The sequence below is a fragment of the Octodon degus genome, unplaced genomic scaffold (assembly GCF_000260255.1).
Source record: "Octodon degus isolate 3935 unplaced genomic scaffold, OctDeg1.0 scaffold00235, whole genome shotgun sequence".
NCBI classification, from domain to species: domain Eukaryota; kingdom Metazoa; phylum Chordata; class Mammalia; order Rodentia; family Octodontidae; genus Octodon; species Octodon degus.
In genome coordinates, this window is record NW_004524811.1 from 1,123,732 (window position 1) to 1,145,025 (window position 21,294).

Sequence of the window (21,294 nt, forward strand, 5' to 3'; positions counted from 1 at the left end):
TTTTTTTTTTTTTTTGGTAAGGGAAACAATATAAAACAGGAGACATTTTATAATAGTATTTTATAATGAATCACCCCAAAAATTATATACAACAAATGCAGCAAACCTATCCACACACGAAAAAATAAAGAATCCAGTTAAGGTTCAGAATCTTAATATCCTGCATGAGTCCTGTTGAAAACCTAGAGCTCATAACAATGCCTCCCACAAGTCCAACTGGAGGCCCAGAGCCCACAGGAAAGTCTCATGCAGATCTGCTTCACAGACCTGTGCCGGAATGGCCCAAAGTTCAGGGGTGGAACCTGGAAAGTCTATTCCAGTGCAATAAAGGATCTGTGCTAGCAGGCTAAGAGATCTGAACTGGAGCTAGGGAGCAATCACACAAAGTACCAAAGCTCCCCCAAAAGTACCACAGCCATCCTCAGCAACAGTGAGGTCTTGAGCTCCACCAGAGATGAGAAAAGCCAAGTTCCCATCAGGAAAGCAAATGTGACAAGCTCCTCCCTGAGGCTGAGCAGTACACCATCTTATGCTCAGGAGCCAGGAAGTAAAGCTGAACATGAGGACCGAAGTTTCTCCAAAGTTCATCAAGAAAGCTAGCATGACAAGGTCCTCCAGAAGAACAAACATCCAAGAGAACCAGCAGCTTTCAATAGTTCCAACAGCTTCTCCAAACAGCATCCCTACAAGCATTTTGGCAGCGTTTCCTGTTCTGCTTTTATACTGCTGGCAAAAACCCTGAGGTGTGCCTTCTGCACCCAGCCCTATGCTAGTTTAATTTACCTGGGTATCATAAGTTTCCCAGCAGTTAGAAATACACTACAGGAAGACAAATATACAGAGGGGATGTAGGTAGAAATAAATTTATGAGACATACAAGTAAAGTAGATGTATCTATTTATGCAAGTTTCTCTCCTTCACATAATATGGATACACATTTATTCACCCATTGTGACAGCCAAAGCAATAGTGGAATTTTATCAATTTGGCACAGAAATAGAAAATTTAACTAGATTTTTAAAACTTATTCCTCATGAAACAAACTGAAATTTTATTAAAAATTATCTGCCCTTATATTCAAGCATTACAAATATCTAGATGTTTTCATATATCTGTTCAAATGTTCAAAACGCAGATAAATGTTTTACAAAAAAAGGAAACAAATGATACTCTCCAATTTATTTCATAAGACCTAGTAAAACCCAGATTCTAAAACTGAATAAGGGAAGTGTTCATGAATGCAGAAATATATTTTAGACAACTAAATATACTAATTCATTTCAAGTAACAGCTCAAAGATGAAAACAGCCTGAAAGAGCTTCATACTTACCTACACATAGAAGCAGTCAAACAGAGAGTAACAATGTCCTTGAACCCAAAAGTGAACTGAAGTCTCAATGGAAACAGCTTATGCAAATCTGAAGAGAGAGGTGGTTGCAGCTGAAAACAAAGCCAAATTTCCTAACCTGGTACACATGACACCATATGCTATACAAGAAGAACCTGGTAAGAAGATTCTGCTGGAAATATTTAATAAGTTTCTAAAGGTTAAGTGTGGAACAGGTTTATGAGTATAAAGCTTTAGAACGTTCAGTAACAGACATAAGTGTGTTTCATCCTTTAGAAGTTTTAAACCAGAAAACCTACTCAGCTGCTGAGATCAAGAACAATCTGGAAAATATTTTTCCAAAATGCTGGCAGGAGTAGGAGAACAGCAGCCACTTCCAAAGTTCTAACCAGATATATCACCACTATTTACTATTTCTCCTACAGAACAGAGGTCTTGATCTGAAGAGAAATGTAAAAAAATAAAAACAAAAAAAACCACAACAAAACACTGAACCTTAGCCTAAGTGAACAGGCAGTAACTCACAGAGAGTAAAAAAAAAGGAACAGTAGCCAATAGCAGACCACAACTAAAACACATACCATCTACTACCTAAGGGACAAATCTACACTAAAGAAAGAATAAGAAAACTAAATTCTCACATATTTGTAGAACTGTCACTACACAAAATCTGAAAAGTTCCCCTAATAGGAGATATAGCCTTAACTGGAACTGCTAAGTAATTTTGTGATTCTCATCAAAACAACAACAACCAAGTCAAGATGTGTCAAGTGAGGCAGTTAGTAAGGGCGAACAGGAAAGGGCTACAACATGAGCAGTTGGGAGTGGATCACCATGACATAGAGGTGCAGATCAGCCACTGATCAAAGGACTCCAGCTTTTCATGGGTTAGCTAAAGAGATGTGGGCCCAACAAATAACCTCTGCTATCTTCTTGAGTTTCTAACTCCAGAGAAACCCTTAATGATTAAGGAGAAGTTTGAGTCCAAGGCATAACTGCTTGGTTGAGGTGACATCAACATGTGGTGTCTCACAGCTTTTCTTGGATGCTGGGGTGATTACCTCAATCACTAAAGACTTCTAGATATTTCTGGGATGGGAGTAAAACTAGACATCGATAAAAGCTAGCATCTGGTGTCCTACAATCCTGAAAATTATTTTAGTTACTCTTAGCTTGTTGTGCTCAGTAAAAAAAAAGGATACGATAGAACAGAAAAACTTAAATCTAATCAACATTGTAATATGTATATTCCGTATGTGATGAACATGCATATGTACAATGATGAACAAGAACCTGACCCAAATTTTTTAGGTGAAAAAGATGACAAAAATTGAATTTTCTTGTGTTTTTCTATATATCTTTATTTCTTCAATTTTACCTCACAAAGAAAAGAGCTAGGATAGGAGGAAAGGGAAAAAAAAGGGGGGGGGCAAGAACATGTGTTATTCCCTGGAATTATGTCTGAAATAAAGAAAAGAAAACATGCTATGCCACATGAGAATTAGTCTAAGATGCAGATTACCCAAATATACAACAAAATCAACCATTACTTTAACCCTCACTATCACACCACTAAGAAAAATAATACTGGAATATAGCACAACTCAACTCAGTTAACACGAATTCTACACTATGAATTTAACAGGACAAAAAATGTGCACATCTTCAGACATTAAAAAATCAATACAAATAGCTTTTCTAGTTTCTCAATAACAAAGGCACATGAAATATAAAAAGACAGGCCTGGCTAGGAGCAGCTACCCCTGAGGTCTCTGGCCAATGTCAGTTGCACACATCCAAAAGCAAGGAGAGTATCTTTGCAAACCTCTTCCAGGACCTTTAGGCCAAAAATAAATGCACAGTTTAATGGTGGGCTTCCATGCTGCCGGAAAGACAACGATTCTTTATTTTTTTAATAATTTTATTGAGAAACAAATAGCAATGAGACAGTTTCAAAGAAGATTAGTAGGACATGTTCAATAATTAACACATTTCATATTATTGTCTTCTGATTGGTTATCCACAGTAAAAGATGCAGACATGATATCCTGTTCATAAACACTATTAGAACAAATCTTTCTATTCACTGAATGAAGGGAAAGTAGTTGCAGATCTATCATAACTATTTTGAACATACAGATACAAAATAGTCCTTCATTTGTTTAGACTTTTGTGTGGTTTTGTCAGAAAAGGGTATTCCATTATTTAAATATTGTATGTGTTTGAATTCAGCAAAATTTTCCAATATAGGGCAGTAGTCCATAATAGTAGTGGGTTTTCCATAAGACTGGAAATCTCACAAGTTGTTGACTTGAGCCTTTAACATCTCAGCATATTAACATGGTTGTACTTTTTATATTTCATTTTTATACATTTTCTGCTAGATGGTTAAGACCAAGATAAAGCAAGACCTGTATAACAAAAAATGTAACTTTTGTAGCTCACAAAGTCAGTCAAATCCCCTCAGGATATAGCCTTAAATCCTGTACCGCAATTTGTAGATTCTCTGTCAGTGTCAGCCATGTGCATGAGTCACAATCATTGCTTGACCTATTTCCTCACTGTGAAAACCTAAGAGAAAGCCTTTTCTCCATGCTACTCTCCTTAGGCACACTCTACATCATCGATCACTTTCTTCTGTTGCCTCATACTCTCCTTAATAAGAAAATATGGGACACAACTGAGTTACATGATGTTATAGTACAAGTTTTCCTATTTCTTGAGTCCTCACAAACCTTGAAGGCTAGGGCCAAAATGTTGGCTGTCCTTCCTGCCATTCTTTTTTTAACCCTCTAGAAGAGAAGCTTATTATTATTACATAGGCAGTTGAGCTTAACCTATATATCTGAATATCAAACATCTTAGACATAACATGGAATAGGTATTTTATAGCAAGTATTGATATATTAAACTTTAAGTCCCTCCAAAATATGAAGAAAAAAATTAAAGAAAAAATATTTTAAAAAGAATAAACTATCACATATTTTTACACAGAAATCTAGAAATGTAACAATACACAGCATTGTAGCAGGACAGTTCTATGGAAATTTTTTCTTGTCTCTTGTTTACATTTATTACCCTTTTGATTTAACCAAACACTTACTTAGAGACAGTATGGCAGTAATTGGTATAACATAACAAGCAGTAAGTATTTAGATGACCAGAATGACAGGCATTCCAAGCATGACAATAGAATTATACATTGCTATCTTCAGTGCAGTTGCTTAGTTCACAGGCATCACAATATATAGTTAGTCAGGATTAAAATCCTATCAATTAACTGCTAATTTCAAAAACCTGCTGAAGATCTCAGGCTCATTGCCTCAACAATCTTCTGCATGTAAATATATGGCTTGCCCCTGTCATGTATCTTAGCTTTTCTCCTTGCATTCTCTTCACTGTCTAATCCTCCAGTTTGCACCTTCCTTTTAATTGTGTTATACCTTTCTATTTCTTCTTTTGAGTTCTTACACTAGGGAGACTATATGATATTTACACATGTGGGTCTGGTTTATTCCACTTATGAGTATATCTTCAAGTAGCATCCACTTAAATATATAGGCTTCAAGTTTATCATTTTTATAGCTGAATAACACTCCATTGTATAAAACTACCACATCATTTTCATCCATTCTTCAGGTGACAGGCATTTGTGTTGTTTCCAAGATTTGGCTATCACAGATTGTGCTGCTATAAACATAGGTACACATATATCACTATAATATGTTTTCAGTTCCTCTAGGAAAATCCCTAGTAGGGGGATAGCTGGTTTGAATGGGATTTCCAGTCCTAGTTTGTTAAGGAGTCTCCATACTGATTTCCACAATGGTTGCAGAAGTCTATATTCCCACCAACAGTGGAGTTCCTTTTTCCCCCACAGCTTCTCCAATATTTGTTGTTGGTTGATTTCTTTATGGCAGCCATTCTTTCTGGGGTGAAATGGTATGTCAGTGTTGTTTTAATTTGAATTTCATGGATGGCTAGTGATGTGGAGCACTTTTTCATAATTTATTCGCTCTTTAATTTCATCCTCTGAGAAGAGTGTGTTTAACTTGGAAGCCCATTTTTCAATTGCATCTTTAAATCTTGAGGCCCTAATGCATTTTAGATCTTTATAAATTCTACAGAACAGACCTCTGAGTTCTTAAGATTTTTTCCATATTTGTGGGTTGTCGTTTCACTTTGTTGGTAATTTCTTGTGACATGCAAAAACTTCTCAATAAAAGGAGGTCCCAGTTGTTAATTTTTTCAAGTATAACCCGCATGATTTGATTTTTGTTCAGGAACTCTTTGCTTACCCCTATGTCTTCAAGAGTTCCTGCTACTTACTCTTCCAGGAGATTTAGTGTTTCCGTTTTAATGTTCAGATTGCTAATCCATTTTGACTTTACTTTAGTTCATGGTGATAGACCTGGGTCAAGTTTTGGTTTTTGGCATGCAGAGATCCAGTTTTCCAGCACCATTTGTTAAACAAGCTATCGTATTTCCCGTAAGGATGTTTGGCCCCTTTGTTGAAGATAAGGTGTCTGAGTGCTTTCATGGAGGCTTCTGTATCTTCTAATCTATTCCATTTATCCTCAGGTCAATTTTGTTGTCAATACCATGCTGATTTTATCACAGTACCCCTGTAGCATAATTTTAAGTTAGAAACTTAATTCCTCTTGCTTGGCCTTTGTTGCCCAGGATTGCCTTTGCTATTCTAGGTCATTTCTGGTTCCAAATAAATTTGAGGAATGACTTCTCTAGCTCCATGAGATACATTGGTGATACTTTGATAGGGATTGCATTAAATCTGCACAGCAATGCTGGGATTATGGCAATCTTCACAATGTTAATTTTCCTATCCAGGAGCACAGAGTATGTTTCCATTTTCTGAAATCCTCTATGATCTCTTTTTTCAGAGTACTATAATTTTCCTTGAAAAGATCTTTGACTTCATTTATTAGATTGATTCCAAGATATTTCATTTTCTGTCATGCTACTATAAAAGGTATTTTTGTCTAATTTCCCTCTCAGTGTGTTTCTTATCTATGTAAAGGAATGCCAATGACTTTTGAGTACTAACTTTGTATTCTGCTATGCTATTGAATTTGTGTATTAATTCTAGTAGCTTCTTGGTGGAGTTTTTTGGGTCTTGCAAATAAAGTATCATGTCATCTGCAAATAATGATAATTTAACTTCTTCTTTACGTATTCTTATTCCTTTTATTTCTATCTCTTGTGTAATGGCTCTAGCTAATAATTCCGTAACTATCCTGAACAGGACTGGGAATAGTGGACATGCCTGTCTTGTACCAAATCTGAAGGTAAAGGATTTCAGTTTATCGCCATTTAGAATTGTTATCGCTTGCATTATTATAGACCACTTTGATCAGATTTAAGCAGAGGCCATATTCTACAATTTTCTGTAGGACTTTGAACATGAGTGAGTATTGGTCTTTGTCAAAATCATTTTCTGCATAGATTGAGATGATCATACTGTTTTTGGATTTGGCTCTGCTGATATAGAGCATTAAACTTATAGATTTGTGTATATTGAATCGCTCTTGCATCCATGTAATTAATACTGCCAGGTCACAGTATATAATCTTCCTGATGATTTGCTGTATTCTATTTGCTAGGATTTTATTGAGGATTTTTGCATCTATGTTCATGAGGGAGATTGGCCTGTAGTTCTCTTTTATAGTTGTGTCTTTCCCTGGTTTGGGTATTGGTATACTACTTGCCTCCAGGAAGGATTATGGGAGGATTACTTCCTTTTCAATTTCATTGAAGAGTTTGAGGAACATAGGGATTATATCTTCTCTAAATTTCTTGTATAATTCAGCTGTGAATCCATCAGGACCTGGACTTTTCTTTGCAGGTACGATTTTTATTACATTTCCAATTTCATTGGCTGTTATTGGGTTACTCAGAGTTATACATTCTTGATTCAGTTTTGGTCATTTGTACCTTTCTAGGAATCCATCCACTTCTTCTGTCTTCTATTCTGTGACAGTAAATATTCTCAAAGTAGCTATTGATAATCTTCCGAATTTCCACTGGGTCTGTGGTAATTACACCCTTTTCATTCCTTATTGTTTGTATTTGAATTTTTTTCTTTCCTCTTTTTGATGAGCTGACGTAGGAGCTTATCAATTTTATTTAATCTTTCAAAGAACCAGCTTTTTGATTCATTAATTCTTTGAACTGTTTTCGTTGTCTCGAGAGAATTAATTTCTGCTCCGATCATTATGATCACTTTGGGTTTGGTTTGCTCTTCCTTTTCTAGATTTTCTAGATGTTGGAAGTGCAACATTAAGGTGTTTATTTTTTCCTGTTCTGCAATTCCAATATGTTCTGTTTTCACAGCTATAAATTTCCCTCTAAGAACTGCTTTCATCACATCCCATAAATTCCGATAAGTTGTACTTGAATTTTCATTGAATTGTAGATATTGTTCAATTTCTTGTTTACTTTCATCTGTGACCCACTGGTTGCTGAGTACAGCGTTGTTTAATTTCCATGTTTATGGGGTTCTTCTGGTTTCTTCTGTCCTTTATATGGGGTTCTTCTGGTTTCTTCTGTCCTTTATTTCCAGTTTCACTGCACTGTGGTTAGATAACATGCATGGGATAATTTCTGTTTTCTTGTATATACTTAAGCATGACCTACACAGCAGTATGTAGTCTATTTTAGAAAATGAGCCATGTGCAGATGAAAAAAATGTGTATTCAACTGCAGTTGGGTGGAACACTCTGTATATGTCCACTAAGTTCATCTCTTCCAAGCTCTAGTTCAGTTCTGCTACTTCTTTGCTAATTTTTTGTCTGCTTGACCTATGTTTTAGGGATAAGGGTGTGCTAAGGTCTCCTGTGAATATTGTGGTATTGGATATTAGATTTTTCATGTCCATTAAGATTTGCCTTAAATAGCTGGGTGTTCCTGTGTTCGGTGCATACATATTTATGACTATTACCTCTTCCTCTTGAATTTTTACCCTAACCTGTATGTAGTGGTCTTCTTTATTTCATTTGATTATTCTTGGTTTGAACTTGAGACACTCTGAAAACAGGATTGCTACCCTTCCTTTTTTCTGAGGTTCTGGAGTGTGTCATATTGTTTTCCATCCCTTGACTTTCAGCCTACGAATTTCTTTATGAGTTAAGGGTTTCTTTTATACAGCATATTATTATATTTTGTTTCCTAATCCACTGGGCCAGTCTATTTCTTTTAATTGAATTGAGTCTATTTACATTGATGGTTATAATTGAGATGTATTGACTTATGATTGACATGTTATCTACCTGCTATTGTATACTCCTTTTTCTTCAATGTTTAATTGTCTGCCCTATTTAGTGGGGTCCACCTGTTCTCCTTCATGGAATTCTGATCATTTTCATCCCCTGCTAGAACATCTTTTATTAGTCTGTGTATGAATAGCTTTGTCATCATGAATTTCTTTAGTTGTTTTTTGCCATGGAAATATTTTACTTCTCCATCAAACTTGAAAAAGAGTTTTGCAGGGTATAATAATCTGGGCTGGAATTTGTTTTCATAGAAGACTTGAAGTACTCTGCTCCATGCTCTACTTGACTTCATGGTTTATGAAGAGAACTTGGCCATTATTCTGATTGGTTTTCCTTTAAATATGATGTTTCTTTTCTCTAGTGGCTTTCCGTGTATTTTTCTTGTGCTGGATTTCTGGGATCTTGACTATTATATGCCTCTGTGTGTTTTTAATTGTTGATGTTCTTTGGAGTTCTGTATGCTTCAGCTACCTAAATGTCAGATTCTTTCCTCGTATTTGGTTAAATTTTCTGCCATTATTTCTGCCCATATTCTTTTTATATCATTTGTATTGACTCCTTCTTTCTCATTATGCCTATTAGTCTCACGTTGTTCATCTTTGCATTGTCTTGCAGGTGATAAATTATTTTTTCCTTCATCCTGGTTGTTTTTAAGAGATCTTTTCTTACCTTTTCACTATCTGTGGTTTTCTCTTCAAGATCTGAAGCTCTATCTTCACTTTCACTCAAATGGTTTTGCAGGCTTATGATTGCGATTTTAAGTTCCTCTATATATCTTTGACTCTGCTTCATGGGATCTATTTGTTTCCTATATTTCTCTTTGAAGGAATCCATCCTTTGTCTAATCTCTGTTTTTTATCAATGTCTTGGTTGAGATGCATTTATTAATTCCTTTACTTCAGAGATTATTTCTGATCTGATTTCCTCTATATGTTTCTGCATCTGATTCTTTACTTCAGATGCTATTAATTCATTCACACACATTTCAGCTGTGTGACTCCCAATTTCTTCTGTGCTAATGTCTTCTGCACTTGTTCTGGTTGGGCTCAGAGCATGAGATTGCATTTTGCTCCTTCTCTTTGTTATTTTGTATAGCACTGTTCTCTGACCTTTGCTGTAGAGTTTTTGTGCAGTTATAATCTTAGAACCTCCTGAAATTCAGTTGCAGATCTACGAAGTCTGAATTCCTCCAGTTGTGCCTGGCTTGAGTCTGGCTGCTGTGCTCAGCTTTTTCCTGGTGCAGCCCTTGAAAGTGAACCTGTTGGGCCTCTCTGACAAGATGTTCTGCTCCTGGATTAGCTGGCTGGTTCTGGCCCCTAGCCTCTTTGCAGTACTTCAGCTGCAGTTTAACCCCAAGCCTGTATTCCAGTCCTGGGCTATGTCTGAAGGGGTCCAGAGAGTACGGTGAAAGTTCTCACTCACAAGCCAAGATTGGGCTGAATCCAGAGGGGTCCAGTGGGCCCAGGGGCACAACGAAGCTCTCCCCCACACTCGCTTGGCCTGGCCTTGGTTTGGGTCTGTAGGGGTTTCAATAGTGCAGTGGAAGTCCTCACTCACAAGCTGGGCGGGATCCAGGGGGGGTGGAGGGGGTCCCAAGAGTGCGGCAGAAGTTCTCACTCACGTTCTGGGCCTGGGCTGGTTCCAGAGGGGTAAGACAAAAATTCTTTCTAAACTAAAGCTTGGTGAAATTGTGACCACTATTCCTATCACAGGTTTCAATGTGGAGACTGTTGAATACAAGAACATCAGCTTCATCTTGGATGTGGGAGGTCAGGACAAGATTCGACCACGGTGGTGTCACTATATCCTGAACGCCCAAGGCTTGAACTTTGTGGTGGAGGGCAATGACAGAACACGTGTAAACAAGGCCAGTGAAGAGCTCACAAGGATGCTGGCTGAGAATGAGCTTGAGGATGCTGGCTGTGGATGAGCTCGGGGATGCTGTCTTCCTTGTGTTTGCCAACAAGGAGGACCTCCGCAACTCCATGAATGCTGCTGAAATCACAGATAATCTGGGGCTGCATTCTCTATGCCACAGGAACTGGTATATCAGGCCACCTGTGCCACTAGTGGTGACAGGTTATGTGAAGGATTGGACTGGCTCTCCAATCAGCTCCAGAACCAGAAGTAAACCAGGACCTCCATTCCTCTCACTTCCTCCTTCTCTGCCCTCCGCTTTCCTCTCACATGGCAAACATTGCAACTCTGTGATACTGTCTCCATGGGTTGGTCACAGTGTGTACCTGTCGTGTTGTACATGTGCAGATGCAGCCTACAGCCAGGGTTTATTTAATGTAAATTGTTTCTGTGTCCACTGAGGCAGTTTCTGGTACTCCTATGCAATATTACTCAGCTTTTTTATTCTAAAGAAAAAAATCAACTCATTGTTATTACTGAGAAGGGATTTGGGTGCATGAGCACCTGGCCTCCAGGTGAGCTGTAGACTGGTGTCAGAATTCACTTGCTGGCTGATGTATAGCCCAAACTTAGTACATTTTTAAAAATAATTAAAAATTACAAGGTGAGGAGAACACTTGAACACACAGAAGGGAGACTATTGCTAGTGCAGTTCGGCATGATCATCAGATCAGCTATTCCTCTAGGAACTCCAAAGATGTAACAAACAAATGCCATCCATTGCATGGTCACAGTCGAGACCCTGTGGCCTGCCTGTCTTTGGGTCACCTGCATTCCACAGCATTGTGCTTGTACTCATGCTCACATAGTCACCTTAGGTAGCAGGGAGGGTTATGAAGAATACGGGACTCATCCTCCCACTCGTTTGGCATGCAGCTGGAGTGGTAGCCTATTCCCAGTGCACACCCGGGACTTGTGTTGGTCAAAATCTGGGTCTCACCAGCAGAAGCGCATGCAAGCTGGGTAAGTTTGTCCACTCCAGAACACAGTCCCAGAACACCCCCACCTGCACGTGTGAAGTTGCTGCCTTCCTCAACCTGCAAGGTTCTGAGTTGCCATCAGAAAAGATGATCTCTACTTTTTTCTTTCGTATTTTAATAAACACTGAAGAAGCTGGAGCTGTTAAATTTACCTTGGAAAACTTCAGAACTGGTTTATTTGGTGTTGTGGAATCTTTTACTGCTTTCAATACATGATCAGTAATCAACTGTTTTGTATACATGTTTTCAGTTTTCATTTTGACAAGCACTGTTATTATAGCTATTAGAATAAAGTCTCTTAACTATTAAAAAAGACAAGAAAACAAAAATACAAAAGAATCATCAAGACTTAATTCAGTTATGACTCAGATGCCGAAACTACAAAAGGACACTTAAAATAATTTTAATTAATATAGTGAAGGCTAGAGTAGAAACAAAAACATGCAGTATCAGGTACATATTTATATAGAGCTATTAACACATGAGTGAACCAGGAACGTGATGAAGAATGATAAAACATTCAACCAGTCTATCATTAGATAAATGATAAAGTAAAAGAATTAGTAAGATTGATGACAATAGAAAATATCTTAACTGAAAGACAAAAATGAAAAGGGGAATAAAACAGCAAGAGAGAGCACACATAAACTGTTAGACAATGTCAGACAAATTAGTACTTATGTAATTGGAATGTTTGAAAAAGGAGAATGAAATAGAAAATGTAAACTTTAAAATGGCTGAAAAATTCCTAAATTAAAGATAAGACACCAAATCAAACATTCAAATACTTTAAAGGACACCAATTAAAAGGTATAGGAAAAAAATGGCACCCTTGAAAACTACTGAAGATAAAAAAAGCCATGAAGTCATCCAGATTAAACACATTACCAACAGAGGAATATGGCTAAGAAAAACAGCCCATTTGTCATCAGAAAGCAAGCCAGCCAGAAGATAATGGAATAGTGCCTTTAAAATGTTAAAAGAAAACAGTAAGAACTCTCAATGAAGAGTTCTTGTCATGACTTGTGTTTAGATGACCCATCCCCACCCTCTGCCAAAGCCTCATAGTCAGAGGTAGAGCTTCTTTAGAAGGGTGTACAATGTACAATGTTGGAGTAGACTCATGTTGCAATGCTAGAATCAATGACACTAGGATTAAGGGTGTAAGTGCTGCCCACTCAAAATAGCCTGGATAAGAGATAAGGGATAGAAAGAGCTGTTGTCACCCCTTGTTGCTTTGCTACTTTTTGCCCACCACCATTTCTCCTCTGCCATGCCAACCTGCCTCAGAGCCAGGCAATTACTGACAGAAACCCCTACAAACTATGAGTGAAACAAAACCTTTCCTCCACTGACATGGAGTGTCAGGTATTTTCTCTCAGCAATGAGAAAACTAGGACAGTTCTACCCTAAACAATAAAAATAATTCAAACATAAAGGAAGGGGGAAAGATGATTTAACATAAGAAAAATGAGGCTAGCAAGTATCTACAAGAAATGATAAAGGGCGTTTTTACATTATAATATGATACAGTCTGAAATGTGGATCTATACATTAACAAAATCAAAAAGTATTGCAAATTGAATAAAGGTAAATTTAGTATTTATCATGTATTTCTGTTTTAAATATAACTTTAAATCTATGATAGTATTGATATGTGATCATATTCACAAATGAAGTTTGTAACATAAATTCAACAAGGGATGAGGAAAAAACTGTTATGAAGTCCTCTACACTTCATGTGAAGTAGCATACCTACCACTGAAGACATATAAATACAAACCATAAATGGAATAAAAATTACAAAGGGAGGTAGAGACAGAAACAGATGAGAGAAAAGAAATAAGGAGTAAAATTGACAAAACCTAACTGCAATAGATAATAGCACAATGCAGCATTTAATCTAACCCTCAAAATGAATGATCTCAACAAGGCAATTAAATGACAGGTATTATGAGACTAGACAAAAAGCGGACCCAGTACATGTCAACTGCAAGAAACTCACTTAAAATATAAGCTTCTATGTAAGCTAAAACTGAAAGAATGAAGATTTAGACAATGAAAACATGACTTTAGCTTGTCACAGGATGATGGAACCTGGGTAGCATCGCTGTTACTCTGCGGAGAGAACTGGTGATATTGGTGAAGTCCAAGTTAGGACTGGAGGGACTTTGTGGTTTTCAATCAATTTGATGGTATAAAAATGCAGAGCAATAAGACTTGAACTTGGAGAAGCACAACCATACTCCAAGGAAGCATCATCAGCATTGCAGCAGCAGCAGCAGCAGTAGCCGCCACCAATACCTGCAAATGGGCAACAAGCCAGTAGGCAAAAATGAAGATTTGACTATTGACCTGAAGAATTTTAGGAAACCAGGAGAGAAGCCCCTTACCCAATGTAACCACCTCTTTGTGGGCAATCTTCCCCCTGATATCACTGAGGAGGGAGTGAGGAAATTATTTGAGAAATATGAGAAAGCAGGAAAGGTTTTCATTCATAAGGATAAAGGCTTTGGCTTTATCTGCTTGGAAACACAAATCCTTGCAGAGATTGCCAAAGTGGAGCTGGATAATATGCCTCATGGTGGAAAACAACTGTGCATGCACTTTGCTTGCCATAGTGCATCCCTGGCAGTCCAAAACCTTCCTCAGTATGTGTCCAATGAACTACTGGAAGGAGGCTTTTCTGTATTTGGCCAGGTGGAAAGAGCTGTAGTCACTGTGGATGATCAAGGAAGATCTGCAACAAAAGGCACTGTTGAGTTCTCAGGGAAGCCAGCTGCACGGAAAGCTCTGGACAGATGAAGTGAAGGGTCTTTCCTACTAATAACATTTCCTCAGCCTGTGACTGTGGAGCCCATGGACCAGTTAGATGACGAAGAAGGACTTCCAGAGAAGTTTGTTACAAAGAACTAGCAATTTCACAGGGAGTGAGAGCAGCTACCTCAATTTGCACAGCTTGGCTCTTTCGTATATGAATATGCCATGCACTGGAAGGCACTTATTGAGATGGAGAAGCAGCAGCAGGATCAAGTGGACCACAACATCAAGGAATCCTGTGAGAAGCTGGAGATGGAGATGGAGGCTGCTCGCCATAGGCACCAAGTTATGCTGATGAGGTAGGATTTGATGAGACACTAAGAAGAACTTCAGAGAATGGAAGAACTGCATAACCAACAGGTCCAAAACTGAAAGCAACTGGAGCTCAGGCAGGAAAAGGAGTGTAGGCACCATTAAGAAGAAATGTGGCGGCAACAAGAAAAGATGATGCGGCAACAGCAGGAAAGATTCAAGGGAACCTTCCCTAATGCATGAGAACAAGAGATATGGATGGGCCTAATGGCTATGGGAGGTGTTATGGGTATAAACAACAGAGGTGCTATGCCCCCTGCTCCAGTGCCCCAGGACCTGCCACTATGATGCCTGATGGAAATTTGGGATTGACACCAACAACAAATGAATGCTTTGGCCAGGCTGCTATCATGGAAGGAATTGAAGAAATTGGTAGAACCCCTCCTGCTTTCAACTGTGCAGTTCCTGGAGCTGAATTTGCTCTAAACAAACATTGTCGATACTAATAAAGTCACAGTGTCTAGTTCCTGAAACCCCTAAAAGAAGGAAACCTTGTGGACTAGCCAGAATTCTACCTTAAAAAATGTTAGGGATTCCCTCCAACAGTTAGGTCTCCCCTGCCTGTACTACTCTAAGGGAGTGTGCTGGGGGCAGAGGGAAAGGGAGGGGTGATATTTAACAAATTATGTGTGGGCTGCTTAATTGGTTCTGTGTGATGTTTTCCTCAAATTTCAAATGTAATGAATTGTTGAAGGATGGCGGCAGGGGGAAGGGGGGACCATGAAAGGATGATTCCTTAGAGTCCCACTGATCTTGAGCATTCCGTTTTTTTGGGTTTTTCGGGGGGTTTTGTCCATCATGTTTTATTTGCTTTCTATACTCCTCACGCCTGGAGACACTGCCACATACACCACAAAAACCAAACATCTCCCAGTGTCCACTTCTCCATTTGCTCCCAGGTGAGAATTCAGACAAATGTCCTGAAGACATTTGGCCTAAAGACAAAGGCCACAGACAGCATATGTACAGTTCTATTGCATCTCATATATTACCCTTACATGTACTAAAGACATTTTCTCTCAGAGATTTTCATTTTAGTATATCTTTAAAAAAAACATGTATTAACTTCCGGCCATCTTTTCCTTGGATAAGGACACTCTTGAAATGACATTTTTGTGTTTATGATGTTGCTGTTCACAGCTTTTCTTGATAGGCCTAGTACAATCTTGAGAATAAGGTTGCTGCATGCTGAAGGTCTGACAGCAGCTCTTAGCCTTGCCTATTTTAGGTAGTTATGCTGTACATTTTTTACTGGTGTATCATGTTTGATTTATCCCTCGTACTTTAAATATGGAGTTTTTCTGAGGAATGGAGAAGTAATACAGCATCAACTTATTAAAGTATATTTTAAGCCTTTAAAAAAAACCATGAATTTAAAGAAAGCTATAATAAGCTTATGATCTCAAAGTATTCATAAAACAAGAGAGATTATCTGGTTTAGTGTACAATTATATAGGAGTCAATGTACAAGAAAATGAAATAATTGTAAATATATGTGAATCTGAAAAAGGAATTTCAAAACAATGGTTTTTTTTAGATGATTGATATGAGAGGAGGAACTGGCAAATCTATAATTACTTTTGAAAACATAGCACTCCTCTTTCAGAAACTGACAGAAAAACTAAGCAGGAAATAATTAAGGATACACGTAACTTGAACATCACTATGAACTACCATGATCTAATTTACACTTGTAAAACAAACCACTCAACAACAGCTGAATGCATATTTTTCTTAAGTGCAAATAGAGCATTAAAATACATAACATATTTAGGACCATATATTAAAATGTAAGAAATTTTTAAAAATAGAAATTTAGTATATTTTCAGACCATATGTGAATTAACTTATAAAGCAGTAACAGAAAGAAAAGGAAAAGTTCCCAACTTTTAGAAGTTAACACACTGTCAAATGCCTCATGAATAATTTTTTTTAAAAAAACCTCTCAAAAAAACTACAAAGAACTCAAATTAAATAAGATATATCATTAAAAATTTAGGGATATGAAGACAAGGCAGTGAGTTAAAGGAAATTTATAGTAGTAAGTATACTGAAAATTAAAATATAAAATTGAAAACCATAATAACTAAAGAAAAGGGAGCAAATTTATATGCAATGCTAGTACAAGAAAATAAGATTTAGAGAAGAATATGATACAATTAAAACCTAAAATACAATGTTACTCATGCAGAGAGGCTCATTTTGGGTACAGACAGCAGAACTCATGGAGATAGACTCAGTATGTGACCCTGTAGTGGAACTCCCTGAAGAACAGCAAGGTGCAAGACCCAGTGGGCTAAACCAGGAGAAGAACATCTAGCCAGCAGGATATGGTGAGTTTATTTCCACAGGCCACAGCTGGAAGGAGCTGAGAAAAACAGCCAGACCCAAGCCAGGCCAACTGGTTAAGGTCAATTTCGGTACAACGCGACCTAATGAGCCGGGGCATACTAGTAGGCCCAGTGATTCTCAGATCTAGACCCAGACCTATGAGAGCATCCTCTCAAGACAGAGGTGGCAACAGGTAACTGGAGTGAATTAGTCTGCCTAGAAGACTCCGGGTACATCAAGGAGAGGTAACCAGACAGAACTTAGGAGAACTAATTTAAATACAAATTCCCAATTTAATATCTCCTTAGCTATACAGCCACAATGTTTGCTCTTATGATCTAAAACACAAACCCGTTAGATACAAAAGTTCATCAATTACTAAATCTCACTACCCATTTTTAATATCGTTAATTGTTTTACTGTAAATAACAAACCATATCTGCCTTAGCCACATATTCTCCTTTGGGTAAAAATATCCAGAGGTGCTTGGATAATAACCTCATCAAAGCCATATACTGAAGGATAGGACAGTGACAAACAGAAATCAGTGTCTCACAGTCAATACAAGGGCATAAGACAGATAGCTAAAGAACAGACTCTTTACAGAGAGGCTCTGATCATAGTGATATAGCTAATGACTATCAAACTTTCACAAAAAAAGTTTCACAGAAATCACATTGTTTTCTTTTTTTTTTTTTTTGGTTCCTCGAATGCCTTCAGGGCACTTTTGGCCAGCAGGAGAGTTGTGAGGTTCGAACTCCAGCAACCTGAGGCTCACAGCTTTGTGGAAGCAGCCACTTAAAGGCCTGAGCTAGGGCCAGGCCCCCAAATTGTTTTCTCTGAAATAGAAAATGACAAAAAGAAGGAGCAAAATGCAATCTTCGGTCCCAAGTCCACCCAGAACAAAAGGAAGAGAAACTAGCACCGAAGGAATTGTGCTACATACTTTGTAGGGGGAAAATACAAGAGGAAGATATAACAGTCATAAATATGTATGCAACAAATACAGGAGCAACCAACTATACAAGCCAAATTTTAATGGATGTGAAAAATCTAATATCCAACACCACAACCCTAACACCTAAGAGTGACCTTTATCTTGGTCTTTTTTTTTTTTTTTTTTTCCTAAGAGTGACCTTAACAGCTCCTTATCCCAAAAAGATAGGTCAAGCAGACAAAAAATTTAGCAAAGAGGTAACAGAACTGAACCAGACCTTTGAACAAATGGACCTACTGGACACGAACCATTTTCCATTGTTGGTGGGAATGTAGACTAATAAAACCAGTATGGAAATCAGTGTGGAGACTCCTCAAAAAACTAGGACTGGAAATCTCATTCAATCCAGTTATACCCCTTCTGGGTATTTTCCCCAAAAAACTGCTAACATCACACCATAGTGATGTATGTGCATCACGTTTATAGCAGCACAATTTGTCATAGCCAAATCTTGGAAACAACCCAAATGCCCATCACTTGAGGAATGGATGAAAAAGATGTGGTATTTTTATACAATGCAGTATTACTCAGCTATACAGAAAAACTTGGAAGGCTTCATCGGTAAGTGGATGCAACTAGAGATTATACTTAAACATGAAATAAATAAGACCCATATATGTAAATGTCATATTGCCTTCCTACTGGAAGAACCCTAAAGAAAAAATAAAACCTGAAAGGTATAACAGATATAGTAAAATGAGCAGAAATGGAACTTAAGGATTAAACAACAAAGGTGAGAGAAAGGATAAAATATAGGAAAAAAGGAAAGGGGAAAAATATGCAAGTATATATACAGGATGATTGAGGTGATTGTACTAAAAATTTTCACCTGTTTTTTGAAAATAGAAATTAATGTGTAGATTTTTCACCTTGACTAACTCTGTACGTTGATATCTTTGATCTAATCAAGTACATATAGGACAGCAAAGTATAATACAAAACCATGCTTGAATACCTGTCATCTCGGTCTTCTAATTGTGTTTTTAATATCTTATCAATTATTACTATACTCTAAGATAAATTTTAAAAAGGTTAAAAAAGGAAACATAAACAAAAATTACATAACTATCTGTTAATCTGAGCGAGAGATCTGATGATAAAAATAGATAATTTATCAACCATTTTATATTAGCTACATTTGTTTTAAGAATCTGTAACATCTGTATTGCATGTTATTCTTTTTATCTGTTATTTTTTAGTTTGTTTTTTACTCCAGAAAATAAGTTTAAAAACAAAGAAAAAAAAAAACCCTGACAGAGACCAAATGGTCATTAAAAAAAAAAAAAAAGCAGTACAACTGATGAGTCTATGAGAATACTAACAAATGAGAGGAAAAGGAGTGGGTCCAAATTAACAATATAAGGAATAAAAGAAGAGATATCAGTTACTATCAGCTTCACAGACATCCAAAAGACAGAAAATACAAAAAAAAATCTACACCTGGAAATCAACAACTAGGACACAAGTAATCAATTACTTAGCAAACACAAAGTCCAAAACTCATTTAAAGGAAAAGCCAGTAACTTGAGTGACCCTGTTTCTATTAAAAAATGTTAGAGTATAGAAACAAAAGTTTTTTCAAAATGAAAACTTTAGGATCACAAAGATGCACTATGAATTTAACAAACATTTAAAGAAATAAAAGCATTTAAATGCTTACCGAAAATATAAAAGAACATGTTCCTACTCAATCTATCACATGAGCATTATCTTAATTTAAAAACAAGCCAGCAAAATTGTCTATTAATATCAACAGCCCTCATAAACACATGTAAAAATGATTAATAAAGTTAGCATTTTCAAATCCATTTATATTTAAACAGATAGCATATCATAACTAAGTGGAGTTCACTGATGAATGACAAAACAGGATTGTCTTTTCCATAGTAACTGCTGGAATACTTGGAGTTATCCTTTTTAACAAGAAACATCAGCATAAACCATATGGCATTAAAAAATAACACATAATGGAATACAGATGTAAGTACGAATGTAAAATTATAAGATTTGTAGAAAATATACAAATTTTTCTTAAATTTTCATATTACAACAAAAGCAATGTCCATAAAAAAGAAAATGGAATAATTTGCATTCTAAAATGTAAAATTTGTTTAGAAAATGATAATCTTAGGAAAATGAAACAATGAGCTACACAGGGAAAAAGTACTTCCAAATCACATATTTGATATGTGATATGTGATATAAAAGATTTGTACTTACAGTATATTAAAACTTGTACAAAGTCACTAACAAAAAAATCTATAATACCAAAATTAAATGTAGATATTTCATCAAAGGAGACACTGAGAAAGAAAATAAACATATAAGGAGTTTATAAGTGTTATTTTAAGCAAAAATTTAAAATGCCAATGAACTATCACTACATACATAATATAGTGGATAAAATCATTAGTATATGTGCTATGGAAGCAAGCACAACTGATGAAATTAAAACAAATGAACAAACACCAAAAATCACAATCTAGTAAAACATTTAGACAAATATTTTAGTCACTGATAATGAGAATCAAACTCACATAACCATTTTACAAAACAATGCAGTATATTCTTATAAATGTAAAGAAATCCTAAAAGTATGATTCAACAATCCTACCCTTGAGTCTTCCTCAAATGCATTTAAATTCCAAGACTAGTGAACCAACCGCTGGGGAGGCTGAGACAGGTGGATCAGTACAAATCTGAGCTACATAGCAAGACTTGGTATTGAGACAGAAACAGACAGAGACAGAGACAGAGACAGAGACAGAGACAGAGAGAGACACAGAGAGACAGAGACAGAGAGAGAGACAGCGAGAGACAGAGAGAAAGAGACAGAGACAGACAGAGAGAGACAGACAGAGACAGAGACAGACAGAGACACAAGAGGAGGGAAGGGGAGGGAAAGATTTAAAAATTATTTAGTCCACAAAGAGTGAACTTTACTCTTTTTTTTTTTTAATTTTAAACAATCCAGCTGTTGAGACATCCCAGGATAAAATACAAATGCTCTCAAGTGAAAGTTACTAGATTACAACTGTAATGTGTTGGCCCAAAAGGGCAGTGGGTAAAAATTAAGCAATTTTAGAAAATAGCACTCTTTGGACTCTAAGTGCTGCACTTCATTTGTTAAAATTCATTTATCTCATTGATTTTGTTTAATGATCCTAAAATGGATTTACACATAAAATTAAAAAAAAAATATATTGGGGCTGGGGAGATGGCTCAGTAGAATAAGCACTTCCCCGGCAAGTGCAAGGGCCTGAGTTCAATCCCTGGTTCTGGAAAAGAAAAAAAAGAAAA

The 21,294-nt window shown here is 36.8% G+C and overlaps 1 long non-coding RNA gene and 1 pseudogene across 1 annotated transcript in view; one reads left to right on the top strand and one right to left on the bottom strand.

The window, feature by feature from the left end:
* The window catches only part of LOC111813880, a 97,309-nt gene that overhangs the window by 73,243 nt on the left and 2,772 nt on the right, over window positions 1-21,294 (bottom strand). The window lies entirely within an intron of this gene.
* LOC101571180 lies at window positions 13,738-15,112 on the top strand (annotated as a pseudogene).